We start from the raw sequence: 14575 nt of genomic DNA, 5'->3' as shown, positions 1-14575 counted from the left end.
GTTTAATAACTATCACTTTGCCTCCAGGTGAATGGGTAGGGGTACGATGTACCCCATATCCATTCACTTAGGGTGGGGGGCCGGTATCTGGGGGCCCCCTTATTTGAGGGGACTCCCAGATTCCGATAAGCCCGCCGCCTGCAGACCCCGACAACCAACGGCCAGGGTTGTCGGGAAGAGGTCCTGTCCTCATCAACATGGGGACAGGGTGCTCTGGGGTGGGGGGGCCCGCAGTGCGCCTCCCTGCCCCAGAGCACCCAACCCCCCCATGTTGAGGGCATGCGGCCTGGTACGGCTCAGGAGGGGGGGGGCGCTCGCTCGTCCCCACTCCTTTCCTGACCGGCCGGGTAGCGTGCTTTGGATACGGGTCTGGTATGGATTGTAGGGGGACCCCCTACGTCGATTTTTCGGCGTAGGGGGGGTCTCCTTACAACCCATACCAGACCTAAGGGCCTGGTATGCTCCTGGGGGGGGAACCCATGCTGGTTTTTTCTTTGAAAATTGGCATGGAGTTCTCCCTCAGGAATGCATGCCGAGCGACGCTGTCAATTTTTCTTTTTTTTTTTTTGTTTTCCCGGCGCGTATTTTTTTTTTCACCCGTCGCAACTTTATTGTCCCGTCGCAATCCACAAACCCCGGCGTAAATTACGTTTGCGCGCTGCACGTCGGGAAAATTACGTCACACGCATGCGCAGTACGGCCGGCGCGGGAGCGCGCCTCATTTAAATAGTAATCGCCCCCCCAGAGAGGCACTTAAGTTACACGGCGTGTAATTTCTAGGTAAGTGCTTTGTGGATCGGGCACTTAGGTAGAAATTTTAAGGCCGTGTAACTTAACTGCTGAAAGTTAAGTTAGGCAGCTTTTTTGAGAATTTGGCCCAATGCTACCACATTTAGGTGTCTTTTTATGAAGCAGTGAAATCTATTCATTGCTTCATTCTCCGGCATTCACGGGGGAGATTTTTCTCCTCTGTGTGCCTGTTTATGAAGCGGAGTAGATCGCTTCACCCTTGGAGGAGTGAAGTGATCTACCAACGCTTCAAACAGTGGAGAACGGACCCTGATACTGGAATCTCGTGAGACTTTATGAGATTACAGTACCAGAAATTCACAGAAATACAGAGATGTCAGTTTACTGAGCAGTGATAAATTATCACCGCTCAGTACACTGACAGACGGCGTGGTTAATGTAACTAAAATAACGAGTCCCCCTGCATAATATATATATGTATACACACACACACATTGTATATACATGTATATACACACACATTATATATATGTATGCATATATATGTATACACATAAATATTACAGGGGGACATGGTTACAGTGTTGAAATTCAAATTCATTCTATAAATATAAAACCATTTTCCGAAATTCGAATTTCGTATAGAATGATAGTTCATTTCATAAATGAATGATATTCGTATAGAATGATTTTGAATTAGAATAGAAAAGATTAGAATAGAATAGAAAATAGAAAATAGAATAGAATTGGACAACAATAGAACAGAATAAAATATAATATGTTTTTTAGTTTATTATTTTCTATTATTTTCTATTCTAATCTTGTGTATTCAAATTCAAATTCATTGTATACGAAATTCAAACATTGGAAGATGGTATATACACACACACACATTTTCTGTTCTGTTTTATTGTTTTTTTCTATGCTATTCTTTTCTATTCTATTCTAATCTTTTCTATTCAAATTCAATTTCATTCTATACGAAATTCAAATTTCAGAAGGTGTTATATATATATATATATATATATATATATATATATATATATATATATATATATATATTAATTATATATTTTTCTGTTCTGTTCTAGTGTTTTTCTATTCTTTTCTATTCAAATTCAAATTCATTCTATACAAAATTCGAACTTCTGAAGTCATCTTCCGAAATTCGAATTTGAATAGAAAAGATTAGAATAGAATAGAATAGAAAAGAATAGCATAGAAAAACAATAGAACAGAATTTAAAAAAATGATATTATATAATATTTCTATGCCATTCTTTTGTATTATTTTCTTTTCTATTCTTATGTATTCTTTTCGATTCTTTTTTTTTTTTTTTTTTTTTTTATTATACCACCTCAGCTTTTGCCAAATTCTAGAGACCAGCTCATGATTTGATGCTTCTTGCGTCTCTATTTTCAGTTTGCATCATATGTGGTGTATCTTTTTTTTTTTTTTTTTTTTTTTTTTTTGCGGCCAAAAGAGATCTAGAGTTATCACTGGCTTTTAAAACTGCTGTAAATGGTACATTCCCCCCATCCCCTCCCCCCCCCCCGTGGCTCCCAGGAGTCTACTGCTTACACAAGGATAGGATATATCCTAGACCAGTGATGGCGAACCTTGGCACCCCAGATGTTTTGGAACTACATTTCCCATGATGCTCCACTACACTGCAGAGTGCAAGAGCATCATGGGAAATGTAGTTCGAAAACATCTGGGGTGCCAAGGTTCACCATCACTGTCCTAGACCAAGAAAGACATAGAGAAAAGAAAAAAGAGAAAAAAAAAAAAAAAAAAAGATAAAGGAAAATTCCACCAAAGTAAGTAGGATTTTTAAAAATAGCAGTCGGGAAATCGAACTTCGTTCCAGGGTATCCTATATATAGTATGTTAACCGGAATATATAAATTAGGGACCTCTTAATCTCTCTGCATAGCTCCATGTTTTTTTGTATTCCTTCCACTTTTCCCATTTAACCTTGGTGTCACTATTTATCTCCGAGAGGCTGTCCTTTAACTCTTCTAACCTATAGGTTTCCTCCACTGCGTCAACCCAATTCCACAAATGTGGGCTTTCCGTTTCATGCCACCTTTTTGGGATCAGTCTCTTGGCTGCGTTGAGCAGATGAGGAATAAGGGATTGCTTGTATTTTTTTATACCCTCCTGACTCCCATGAAAGAGCACTACCCACGGGTCTTTCTTAATCTCCTTGCCTGTGATCTCCTTTATTTGCTTTAAAATTGTGTCCCAGAAAATTTGTATTTTAGGGCATGTCCACCATAGATGGGCCATAGTTCCTCTATCAGGACATCCACGCCAGCACTCAGCGGGCTGGTCAGCATTAATTTTGTTAGCTTTATCGGGTGTGATATACCACCCCGAAATGCACTTATAGTTTGCCTCGGCAGTTTGTATGTCTATTGCTGAGGAGTGTATAAATTGCATAATCCTCTGACAAGTGTTAGTCCCTCTCGTGATTTTTAGTTCCCTTTCCCATTTTTCCAAAAACGGTGCTTCCCCCCGTGACCCTATCTTGACCAGTATCCCGTATAGTTTCGTGATCGTGCCCTTAGAAACCTTAGATTTACATATCTTCTCCAATTGTGTCAGCTCCGCCACCGTCCTCAGAGGGCGGGGGAGACTCCGTGTAAAGTGAAATAGCTGGGAGTAATGCCACCTATCAAGGTCCCAAAAATCTATTCTAGACTTAAGATCTTCATAGGTCATCATCTCCCCGTCTTTTATAATATCCCCTAAGTGAACCGTGTCCTTTCTAATCCAGTTCCCTCCTATTTTTATTTCCCCAGGTGCAAAGTAAGCGTTTTCTTTCAAATTCATTAGTGGAGAATTAAATTCCCTTTCAAGTAGTGACTGGGTCCTATCCCACATACGTAAAGTGTCCCGTGTTATGTCAAATGCTTTGTGATCCAGTGCTCTGTATTGTGCAGGAATCCAGATAGAGTTGCTCAATTGTGTGTTAGCTTGTGCGTTTTCAATTTGCACCCATCTTTTTTCTTTCCTATCGCGCGCCCATTCCACCGCACGAGACAAAACCGCCGCCTTATGATAGCTTTTAATGTCCGGCAGTGCCAGCCCTCCCTGGAGCTTACCCTGTTTTAGGATGGATAGAGATATTCTGTGCTTTTTCTTTTTCCATACATAGTTTAATAAGAGGGAATTGAGAATTCTCAAAAATTGCTGAGGCAGGGCAATTGGAATTAAAAGAAATTTATATAGTATTTTTGGAACTATGACCATCTTCAGCATATTAATGCGTCCGATCCATGATATAGGTTTATTTTCCGTTCTTTTTAATTCATTTTTAATCTCATTTAATAGTGGCACATAATTTATTTTATATATCTTCTGAACTGTATTAGCAAGTTTAATACCAAGGTATTTTAATTCTTTTTTCCATGGATAAATACAAATTTCTTTGACTCGAGCTTCTTCGCTTTTACTTAAGTTTATATTTAAGATTTCGGATTTTGTGGCATTAACTTTGAAGTTGGAGATATCGCCATATTGTTGTAATATCTTAGAGAGCTTGGGAATAGAATTAACCGGATTGGTTAAATAAAATAAAATATCGTCGGCGAATGCCGAGAGCTTATGTTCCTCCTCTTTTATTCTAACACCATTGATTTCTGGGTCGTTTCGAATGGTGGCCAGAAGAGGCTCCAAGGACAGAATAAACAAGAGGGGGGACAAAGGGCAACCCTGTCTTGTCCCATTTTTCATCTCAAAGGGATCTGATAGCGAGCCGTTTATTTTAATTTTGGCAGAGGGATGGTAATATAGTGTGTTGATCCAGCGGATCATCCTATTCCCTATTCCCATAGCTGTAAGAGTCTCCATCATAAGCCCCCAGTCTACCCTATCAAATGCTTTTTCAGCATCAACTGATAGGAATAGGCCTGGGGGCGCATTCTGCCTTATGTTCTGGAGCAGGAGAATCGCTCTTATGCTGTTGTCTTTGCCCTCTCTGTTGGGGATAAAACCTACCTGATCGGGGTGCACCAAAAAGTGCATCACCCCTTTCAGGCGTTCTGCAAGGATTTTGGCAAAAAGCTTGGTGTCTGCATTGAGCAACGAAATTGGTCTATATCCCGAACAGAGCGAGCTATCTTTCCCCTCCTTCAGAATTATTGCCACCGTGGCCGCTATTGCTTCCCTACTGGCTTCGAATTCGGACCCTAGACCATTAAAATACTTACACATCTTCGGTATTAAGATGTTACTAAATCTCTTATAGTATAGGGCCGAAAATCCGTCCGGGCCGGGGCTTTTCCCGCACGTCGTGTTTTTTAGAGCAATTTTAATTTCTTCTTCAGTTATTGGAAGGCACATATTTAAACTTTCTACCCTCTCCAATCTAGGAAGACCCGCTTTCTGCAGAAAATCATGAGTTTTAGCCTCTTTTTCACCAACCTGCCACCCTGACTGTTTTATTGTATATAATTCCTCATAGTAGTTTTTAAAGGTATCTGCAATTTCTCTAGTTGTATGTACCAATTTCCCATCTTTCCTTTTAATTTTTTCAATGTAATTTCTAGTTTTCTTTTTTTGGGCCATTTTGGCTAAGTGCTTACTGGGTTTATTACCCCATAGATACCTCTCTCTGGCAATGCAGTTCAGTTTGTTCCTTGCTTCCTGTTCCATAATCTCCTTGAGCGCATCTCTTTTCATAATTAGATTGTGGTAATTCTCTTTTTGCACATGTTCCTTGTGTTTACGTTCTAATATCACTATCTCTTTGATCAGGGTGTCGGATTTACGTTTTCTCTCTTTTTTTTCCCTGGCACCCTCAGCAATTAGTATCCCTCTAATATATGCTTTGTGTGTCTCCCACAGGGTTGCGCTTGAAATCCCTTCAGTATCATTGAAAAGGAAGAATTGTTTTAGTTCCGCCTCCACCCTACTTGCCCCTTCTTCATCGCGAATCAGACTATCATTTAGGTGCCATACCGGCCGTTGGCTCTTTTGTATGGAGAGTTTAATTTTCATGGTCACTGGCGCATGGTCTGAGACAGTCATAATTCCAATGTCTGTCTCCGTAATCAAGTCAAGCAGCCTGTGATCTACCAAAATGTAGTCTATTCTAGTGTACGTTCCGTGGGGAGGGGAAAAGAACGTGTAATCCTTTGTATTTGGATGGAATATCCTCCAAGCATCCACTAATTGACTGTCATGGATCTTGTGCTTAATTTTTTGTAACTGCACGTTCGTTGTCTCCTTCCCCCGGGACGTACTATCTTCTTTCGGATTCATAGCAAAATTAAGATCCCCCATCATGATAGTGTACCCCTCTGCGAAATTTTTCAATTTGCCCAAGATTCTGCTTAAGTAATGGGTTGGATGTACATTCGGGGCATAGATGTTTGCTAAAGTGTAGGCGGTATCACCAAATCTTCCTTTTAAGAATAAAAATCTCCCTTCCGGGTCTGTCAACCTCGTCTCCAGAGTAAACGCAGTCTCTTTTGCGAAACCAATTGCTACGCCCCTAGAACGTTTAGAGATGGAATCACCATAGAACCAGGAAGGATACCTAGGTGAGTATAACCTTACGTTTGAATTTATCGACAGGTGAGATTCCTGGAGAAAGACTACGTCCGCTCTGTATGATTCAATCTCTGCTAGCACCTTCAATCTTTTAGTAGGCGAGTTCAATCCCTTCACATTGTAAGATAAAAATTTTATTTCTGTCATTCCCTACCATTGAAACCTTTCCCTATACTTTCCAAAAGATCTACTGGGAGCCACGTTCCCTGTCCCAACCCCTTTATGGAAGGGGAGAGTGCCCTCTCTCCTTCCACTCCTCCCCTCCCCAACCCTCCCATCTCCCCTCCCCAACCCTCCCTTCTCCCCTCCCCCCCCTGCCCAGGCCTAAACATGGCCTCTGAACCGTAGGGGTTTTCACACCCCACTACTCGTCGGTTCTTCAAGAATGAGGTGAGGCCTCCCAACGCCCAACCCTCCCATTCACCCCCTTGGGATAATCCCTAGGGGTTGTTCTTATCTGGGTGGGGTTGCGGACCTGCTCTCCTAGCCCTCCTCTCTGGTCCCCCTCCCTCTAGCCTCCCCCACCTCCCACAGATCCCGCCTCTCCTACCCACCCCTCATGAGAACTGGAAGGAAAAAAAGAAAAATGGAGAAAAAAATAGGAAACAGAAAGACAATACAAATCAATGGATGAAAAATAGGGTAGGGAAAGCCGGAGCAATCCGAGGCTATTCCACCCAACCGGGTAATTCCATGGCTGGCATATCAAATTTGCGGCAGAAAGATGGCAAGTCCTCTGGGAATATTAATTTTGCTGATACCCCATCTTTGTAGCCTATCAGACATGCCGGGAACCCCCATTGATAGTTGATATTAAGCTGACGCATCTGTTCCAGAAGGGGTTTCAGATGTCTTCTTCTGGCTAAAGTTTCCCAGGCTAGATCAGTAAAAATCTGGATCTCCGCTCCATCATGGCTCAGGGGTGGCTTCCTTCTCAGTTTTGACCATACCACTGCTTTGTCTTCAAAATATCTGAACCTTACAATAATATCCCTAGGCCATTTCCCTCCCCCCTCTCTAATTCTTCCTATGCGGTGGACCCGTTCAATTTTTAGGGGTTCCACCGCGCCGTTTTCCAGCAGGGGGAGAAACAGATTGTTAAGAATTTTTCTAAGATCTTCCCCTTTCTCCTCCTTGATAGATCGTATTCTTAAATTTTTCCTTCTATTTCGATTCTCTTGGTCTTCTAATCGGTATTGTAGTTGCCTCTGATTTTGTTTCAGTGTATAAAATTGATTTTTTAATTCATTTAATTCTGAGTCCTGTTGTTCAATTTTTGCCTCGGCTTTCTCCACTCTCTCCAACATATAAGTTATGTCCGTTCTTAATGCGCTAACTTCTTCTCGTATTACATTTTCCAGTCTCTTTAACATCCCCTCCAATTCTACCTTTGTGGGGATATGGGTGTCTGTGCGGGGGTCCTCAATTTGGCTGATTTCCTGTTCCCCCTCCGTTGACGTATCTACAATTGGAGGGATCCCCCCCCCCACGCCCTTTTTAATTCCACCCGTTTTTTCTGCCTTTTTCCCCAATACTGGGCTTTTAGTACTCCCGTCCGGGGTCATGTAGTGTCTAATGGTAGAAGTAGGCGGGTTGTCTTTGGGGATTTTCGGGGCGTTTCCCCTTGTTGATTTATTCATATTGTATTTTTTTGTTACTCTAATACGTTTCCCCAGTTTGTACGGCGGGTGTTACCCCTTTGATTTTTAATGTCCGACCGTAACCTGCCGTATTAAGTATACTGGGGCATACTTTATAAGCCTCCAGTGATTGTGATGTAACATATAAAATGATGGGTGTTTTGTGTGCAATTACCCTCCGCTAGTTTCTCTGCAGGGGCACCACCACCAAATCCCAAATTAACCTCCCTTACTGCGTTCTATTGCCGGGCTCTCTAGTTACCCCAGAGACGGCTGTCGTACTACTATGAACTTGCCCAACAGTACATGCCCAGATAAACCGCGTGCAATGGTCCAGGGTAGGTTAAGGGTAGGTATAGTATCTCAATTAAAGTCCAAAGTTCCCCACAGTGGTCCAAACCTCCCCCGACCAGCGCCCTCCGTGCACACTGGACAATAACCCCCGTGCCGCGGAAAACCAGCACCACCAAAGAGCGCAGAAAGGTATAGTCAGTCTTATGCCTTTGCATGGGGGTTTCTCAACTGTGCAAGTTTAGTGGAGGAATACTCTGGTATTCTCTAACATTCTGGTATGTTTATTTTCCTGTTTAATTTAAACTTGCACAGTATCACTATGCTAGTTGCAGGGTTTGGATGCTTACCCTCTTTGCCATACACCCGGACTCCGGTCTCAAAACAAGTTTCACAGCAGTAGACCCCTTGCTGTGTGCTGTTCAGGGACTGGGGTGCCCGGGGGGGACGTTGCAATATACAGGGATAGGCACAATGCAAAGATAGGGGGGCATAGAACAAGTCCTGCGATATGTTTCATCCATCCATTGCTCCCTTCTCCATATTAACCCGTCATCATTATATCAGTGCATCAGTGTATCACAGTTCTGTTTTAAATACCCAGTCTGTGGTGTATTTCAATTGTAGAGTATTTAGGAGGTGCACTATAGTAAGCAATGATTTATGTAACAGACAAAGTTCTTACCGGTCCCATGTTGTATACCTTGTTGGCCGTTCTGGATTTAAGCCTTCCCAGCAACTGGGGCTAGTAGGGCATGAATATTACCTGACTGTGGCCGTGCTTCCTATGAACAGAGGGGGGTATCGGCGTCCGTGGGAGAGGTGATGGACAGGGCGCCCTCTAACACTGAGCAGCGCTTCCTTACTGTGGCTTCCCCATCAGCTGGTGAGCGGGGGTAAGAGAGAGCGAGGGGGGGTCTCGGCTGGACGGCAGGAGGAGGACAGGAGAGAGGCACGCATGGGGTGTACCGTCAGCGGTCTAGCGGCTAGCGGCTCAGCAGTCTCACCCCCTGCTTCGTGGCCACTGCCGCTGGGACACCCTTAGATCCTCCGGCGTCCTCCATCTCCAGTCAGCTGGCTAGGTCCGTGGCGTGGGCTGCTCCTCCCTCAGCGTGCGGACCTCACGTACGCCGCGTCATGACGCCATTCTTTTCGATTCTAATGCATTCTATACGAAATTCAAATTTTGGAAGATGGCTTCAGAAGTTCGAATTTCATATAGAAAGAATTTGAATTAGAATAGAAAAGATTTGAATAGAAAATAATATAAAAGAATAGACTAGAAAAACAATAAAACAAAAAGCGAATAAAACATTATATTTTATTCTGTTCTATTGTTTTTCTAGTTTATTAACTTTTCTATTATTTTCTATCCTATTCTAATCTTTTCTATTCCAATTCGATTTCATTCTATATGTAAAAAAAAAATCGAATGTGGGTTTTTCTGATTTAGTAGATTTTTTTTTTAAATGCGGTAGATGTTTTTCAAATGCGGTAGAATTTTTTCGAATGCAGTAGATTTTTTTCTAATCGAATAAAATTTTTCAAATTTGATTGACTTTTTAGGAATTCGGTCAAAATGTTTTCAAATTCTAATATGAAACTAATCTTTTATAATCTTTTCTATTCAAATTTGATTTCATTCAATAAGAAATTCGAATTTCATATAAAATGAATTCAAATTCGAATAGAAAAGATTAGAATGCAATAGAAATGAAAAACAAGAGAATAGAATAAAATATAATATATATTATAATTTATTCTATTCTGTTCTATTGTTTTTCTAGTTTATTAATGTTTCTATTATTTTCTATTCTATTCTAATCTTTTCTATTCCAATTCGATTTCAGTCTATATGAAATTCGAATTTTGGAAAATGGTTATATGTAAAAAAAAAATCGAATGTGGTCGTTTTTTCTAATTTAGTAGATTTTTTTCAAATGTGGTAGATTTTTCTAATTCGATAGATTTTTTTCAAATGCGGTAGAATTATTTCGAATGCAGTAGATTTTTCTAATCTAATTAAATTTTTCAAATTTGATCGACTTTTTAGGAATTCGCTCAAATTTTTTTCAAATTCCAATATGAAACTAATCTTTTATAATCTTTTCTATTCAAATTTGATTTCATTCCATAAGAAATTCGAATTTAATAAAAAAAAAAATTCAAATTCGAATAGAAAAGATTAGAATGGAATAGAAAAGAAAAACAAGAGAATAGAATAAAATATAATATATATTATAATTGATTCTATTCTGTTCTATTGTTTTTCTATTCTTTTATATTTTAGTTTCCATAAATTTAAATTATTTTCCAATCTATTCTAGAATTCAAATTTATACTATTCAAATTTCGGAAGACTGTCATGTTCTATTTTATTACATTTTATTAACTTCTATTCTATTATTTTTGATTCTATTGCTTTATATTCTATTTTATTGTAGTTTTTAGAAAATCGATTTCTATTTTTTCAAATTCGATTCGAATTTGTTTTCGAATTCAATTAGAATTCGATTGGAATTCGATTGGAATTCGAATTTCGTTTGCGTTTTTTCGAATTTGTCTAAATTCGTTAATTTTGTAATTCGGAAATTCGGATGCATACGAATTTCCGAATAATGAAAAATGTGTCCGAATTCGAATTCGTAACGAAACAAAATGCACATGTCTAGTTTTCCCAGCTGTATTGAACTTTCACTGCTTAAAGCGGGGGTTCACCCTATTAAAAATTTTTTTTTTTTTTTTTTTTTATTCTAGCATAAAATTCGGCATCGTAGCGCGAGCTACAGTATGCCGGTCTTACATTTTTTTATCCCCGTACTCACTGTGCTATTGTACATTGAAGATTCCGGGGAATGGGCATTCCTATGGTGAGAGAAGGTGATTGACGGCCGGCCCTGGCACGTCACGCTTCTCCGGAAATAGCCGAAATAGGCTTGGCTCTTCACGGCGCCTGCGCATAGCCTGTGCGCAGGCGCCGTGAAGAGCCGAGACCTACTCCGGCTGTCTTCGGGGAGCGTGACGTGCCAGAGCCGGCCGTCAATCACCCTCCCTCTCCATAGGAACGCCCATTCCCCGCGGGAGTCGGAATCTTGAATGTACAATAGCACAGTGAGTACGGAGATAAAAAATGTAAGACCGGCATACTGTAGCTCGCGCTACGATGCCGAATGTAATGCTATACTGTTGTTAAGGAGGGTGAACCACCGCTTTAAGCCACTGAATTATCACTGATCTCAGCCTCTCTGCTTGCTATGCTCATTGACAGTACTGTTTTAAATGTAATCCTGGTCAGCTTCATTAAGCCCATCTTTTCTGCCACGTGTTAAATTCTGCTGCAAGAGAACACTTCTACTCTGGCAAGGGGAGTGTTGTGTGTTTGTAGTAAAATATATCTAGCAACCAATCAGTTAGCAGTAACAATGTGCAGTAACCTATAGCAACCAATCAGCAGTAATGATGTTCAGTAACCTCTAGCAACCAATCAGTGAGTGGTAATGATGTGCAGTAATCTCTAGCAACCAATCAGTGAGTGGTAATGATGTGCAGTAATCTCTAGCAACCAATCAGTGAGTGGTAATAATGTGCAGTAATCTCTAGCATAGGGTGACCAGACATCCCCAGTTTCAGGGGACAGTCCCCTGATTGAGGACACTGTCCCCGGACCAAGTCTGTCCCTGGTTTTGTCCCCAGATTGAATTTAATAGGGGGCAGGGGCAATTTCAAGGACAGTCAGTGCAGAGTAAAATTAAAAAAAATTGAATTACACCCCCCGCACCTCCGTGCCTACTAGCATAGGGGGGTTGTATTTTTTCCATTATCTGTGCCCCTTTCTGATGATCATGTGCTGGTCGGAGCGGAGGGAATATTTCTTCAGTTTCGGGCTCATGCCCATTCAGCTTTGCTCACATGTTCTTCTGCCTTGGCTCAAATCCTGGCCAGCGACCTGCCTATATCCTTGCCTTCCCTGGCGGAGTGATCTTCCTCCACTCCCCATCCAGTAGTAGCCGGGGGCCCGGAGAGTAAGACTTGAGAGGCTGTGAGCCGGCGGCGGCAGCGATCGGCAGAGAGTCACTGATTGTTGCCATTACTAGTAAAAAAAAAATATGTCCACGGATTTCATTTCAAATATCTGGTCACCTTACTCTAGCAACCAATCAGTTTGCAGTAATGATGTGCAGTAAGCTCTAACAACCAAGCAGTGAGTAGTAAGGATAAGCAGTAACATATAACAACCAATTGGTGGGCGGTAATGATGTGCAGTAACCTCTAGCAACCAATGGGTGAGCAGTAATGATATGCAGGGCCGCCATCAGGAATTATGGTGCCCCTTACACAGCTTCAGGCATGGGCCCCCTTTATAAAAAAAGAGATATATATAAAACAAATATATAAAAAAAGGGGGTAGCCATCTGGGGCCTTGGGGACCTCCGGGCCCCTGGGGATCTTTGGGCCCTTTAATAAAATAAAAAAAAAGAAATACAAAAAAAATATATATATACAAAAAAGAGGGGTTGCCATCCGGGGCCCTAGGGACCTCTGGGCCCTTTAATTAAAAAAAATAAAATAAATAAAAACAAATATATATATATATATATATATAAAAAATTATAACATTTTTTTTTTTAAAGGGGGGTTGCCATCCAGGGCCCTGGGGACCTCCAGGCCCCTTAAAAAAAGGGGGGGGTTGCCACCCGAGCCCCTGGGGACCTCCGGGCCCCTTACAGGTGTACTGCCTGTACCCCCCTGATGGCGGCCCTGATGATATGCAGTAAGCTCTAGCAACTAATCAGTGATCGGTAATGATGTACAGTATGCTCTAGAAATCAATTAGTGAGAGCCTGAGGTAAGGATGTGCAGTAACCTCTATCAAGCAATCAGTGAAAAGTAATGATGTGCAGTAACCTCTAGCAGCCAATGGGTAAGTAGTAATGATGTTCTGTAACCTCTAGCAACTAATCAGAGAGCCATAATGTGTGCTGTAACCTCTGGCAACCAGTCAGTGAGCAGTAATGATATGCCATAATAACGGTTGGCAACCAATCGCAATGGCTGCCTTATCTGCTGCAATAAACTGATTTTGAGTTTAGCTGCTATTTATTGTATGTCTCAGAGCAGGTAGAAAGCAAAATGTCATGGTGCATTACCCAGTAAAATGCTTTCCCAGGGTCCAATCAATGTTAAAGATGGGCCTGTGAGTGAGGTACCCCCTTCCAATACGTACCATATTCAGAGGATTTGGTATTCATTTAGTAGGATTTTCTACAGCACAATGGTGACATTTACAAAGAAAGAGATTACACAGTTTACATTGCTGGCAAATAAAACTTCCATGCCAGCTTCTTTAAAAAATAAAAACAGCACACATACGCTTAAAGTTTATGTAAAGCCACTCTCATCCTTTCTAAACTACTGCCATAGTGCTGATCTATAAGGATATACTTGCCTCCTGCATGTATCCTTACCTGTCAAATGTCTCCCCTCTGTATGTTATGAGACCTGAAAAACTGCAGATTCTGTGGGTGGGTCTGTTGTCTGGAGCTCGGTGGGTGGAGTTGTGATGTCAGTAGACTCCCCGCCCACCTCTACACTCCCCTTACACTAAATTCTGCTATGATCATTAACATCCAGTCAAACTCCAGAAAAGTAACCACATGACTTCAGAAAAGGAGTGGGGGTGGGAATTAAAAAATAATGCCTGTCTCCAGGCTAGTGCATGAGATACCGTATTTATCGCGGTATAACGTGCTCCCCCGTATACCGCGCACCCCTAAAGTGACCCCCAATCCTGTGGAAAAAAAGTTATTTTTGTACTTACAGTTTTGGTGTCTTGCGCGGCGTCCATCGGCGGCCTCGTCGGGTCCGGCGTCCTTCTGCGGCTTCGGGTGTCCTCTTCGGCGGGTCCGGCGTCCTTCTGCGGCTTCGGGTGTCCTTCTGCTGCGGGTCCGGTGTCCTCTTCGGCGGGTCCGGTGTTCTCTTCGGCGGGTCCGGCGTCCTTCTGCGGCGTCCTCGCGTCCTCCCCGCCCGTTTCCCGCGCCGAGTTTTGAATACTGCGCCAGCATATACCGAGCACAGTACACTCGGGCAGGCTCGGCAACTGTCGCGCTCACGTCCTGTACATCCAGGACGTGACCACGGAAGAAGCCGAGACTGGCCGACTATACCCGAGTGTACTGCGCTCGGTATATGTTGGCGCAGTATTCAAAACTCGGCGCGGGAAAGCGGGTATCGGCGTATATCGCTCACCCACGATTTTGCCCTGATTTTCAGGGCAAAAAAGTGCGCAATATACGCCGATAAATACGGTATGTAAATAAACTATCATTTACAGC

At 42.1% G+C, this 14575-nt stretch overlaps 1 protein-coding gene across 1 annotated transcript in view; it reads left to right on the top strand.

The window, feature by feature from the left end:
* Positions 1 to 14575, top strand: part of LOC120930591 — a 55132-nt gene that overhangs the window by 24027 nt on the left and 16530 nt on the right. The gene's annotated exons all lie outside the window — the stretch shown is intronic.

The sequence above is a fragment of the Rana temporaria genome, chromosome 3 (genome assembly GCF_905171775.1).
Source record: "Rana temporaria chromosome 3, aRanTem1.1, whole genome shotgun sequence".
Classification (NCBI taxonomy): domain Eukaryota; kingdom Metazoa; phylum Chordata; class Amphibia; order Anura; family Ranidae; genus Rana; species Rana temporaria.
Note: the sequence above shows the minus strand (reverse complement) of the source record. Positions and strands in the feature narration are given on the sequence as shown.